The sequence below is a fragment of the Phyllobates terribilis genome, unplaced genomic scaffold, assembly GCF_046119375.1.
Source record: "Phyllobates terribilis strain yellow unplaced genomic scaffold, ASM4611937v1 Scaffold_9__5_contigs__length_417890890, whole genome shotgun sequence".
In the NCBI taxonomy this organism is placed as follows: Eukaryota; Metazoa; Chordata; class Amphibia; order Anura; family Dendrobatidae; genus Phyllobates; species Phyllobates terribilis.
In genome coordinates, this window is record NW_027362769.1 from 113,021,622 (window position 1) to 113,023,778 (window position 2,157).

The window sequence follows — 2,157 nt, forward strand, 5'->3', positions numbered from 1 at the left end:
ATAGCATTACATGTGTCATACTCGAGTAATAATAGGAATGAATAAATAATATTTTTTTTACAGTCCTGTGCTAAGGAATACTATTTGCCTATGCCAATTTGTAAATGGTAGTGATGTGTATTGGATTTTTCCAGCTGAAGGATTAATGTGTTATTACAGACTATCACTGCACCTTCATTTTAGGTATTTATATTTGATGGGTTAGGGTAAGACAAAGCATTTGTGATGCAGTCTATTCGGTCAAAACAACACATACAGTTGACCACATGTAGATCTTTGTTTAGAAACTGCATTTATTTTATTGCAAATGTATTAAGGTCATTTGTATTAATATGGACCAGAACGATCCTGCTAAACAACATTCAATGAAAAGTGCACTGTCTAAGCATCTTTGTTTATGCAACAACTGCATGTGTTTTTCTGTTTTACATCATTTTAATGCATCATGTCCATACCACAACTGCACTGTCTGGCCTTACCCTTACATACATTCAGTAGGTTTGTAGGAAATAGGGTACAGATGCAGAAAGTATGGCTGTATGATCACATTAAATAGGGCACATTTGCAGTCTGTAACCATGGCTACACCCAGGTCTGCATATGAGCTGTATACACAAAATGATAGGAGACATTTTATGAAAATGATGGTCAATACTATTTTATTTATACAGGTTAAATGCTTTTTATTTAAAAAATAAAAAGACCACTAGTTGAGATGTTTTGCATTTTTAGGCCTTGTACACACCTACTGCATTTACATGTTTGTTTTTTATCTCCACATTTTATATGTCAGTGAATGGGATTTAACAAATATGAATTAGGGATTACTGTTGTTTTTCCCCAATGACTACATTTATAACTGCTCAGATTAATGTTGGTTATGGTAGCAGCAAAATTGTCAGTGATTACTACAGGAAGGGATTATCATTAGCTAAGGAGAAAATCATAGAATGCAGACTAACCTTTGATGCATTTTATTTACTTATATAGCATCATTAATTCCATAGCGCTTTACAGACATCATCATCACTGTCCCCATTGGGGGACACAATCTAAATTCCCTATCAGGATGTCTTTGGAGTGTGGGAGGAAACCAGAGAACCCAGAGGAAACCCACACAACACGGGGAGAACATACAAACTCCTTGCAGATGTTGTCTTTGGTGGGATTTGAACCCAGGACCCCAACGCTGCAAAGCTACAGTGCTAGCCACTGAGCCAAAAATTATCTGCACTATTTAAATTATTTATTTGCTCATCATACCCTCCATTTATTGGATGTTTTTATTTTGCAAAAATTTCCTTTATAATCTAATTTGTAATTCCAAAAATATTTCCTTTATAATAGAGATAGTAGAAACACTACAGGGATGTGATTTAGTCATAAATAGCACATCTGTGCTATATGTATGCGTGTGCTTGTATATATATATATATATATATATATATATATATATATATATATATATATAAATGCATTCTGCTATATAAACAGCGACAGGAGGGCAGAGGGTGTGCACTGTACTCAAGGAGTGTGACAGATTTTGTCTGTAAAGTGATTTAGAGGAGGCGCAGCCTGGCCAGGAGATATGAGTCAGGCTGTGCAGCATGGTCAGGGGATGTGATCTGTCACTGATGGCTACATTACAGCATGCTTCCTGCCTGGGGGCTGCTGCTGAGCACCCAAAGCTAGTGACTCACTGGGGATCTGAAGAATAAAGCCACGAATATCTACATTTATCCACCTGTAGATAAAATATAGATAGATTACTAATTGCAATATGTAAACTAAATGATAGTTAGACAAAAAAAAATAGAACAGCACCAATACCTTGTAAATAAAGTGGGGCGCAGAGACCCTTAAGTAAATATCCAATTACGAAATAGATAAAAAAAAAATTAAAAGAAAAGAGGCAGCACTCCAAGATAAGCAAAAAGAAAAAAGGACCTTTAATAGCTCATGTGGTATGGCAGTTAAAGGTCCTTTTTTTTTTACTTATTTTAGAGTGCTGTCTCTCTCTTTTTTTTTTTTTTTTTTTTTCATTTTATAGATAGATAAATTGATAAATATTAGATAGATATTAGATAGATAAATAGACAGATATATAGATTATGAGATCGATAGATAATAGACAGATAATATAGGTTATGAGATAGA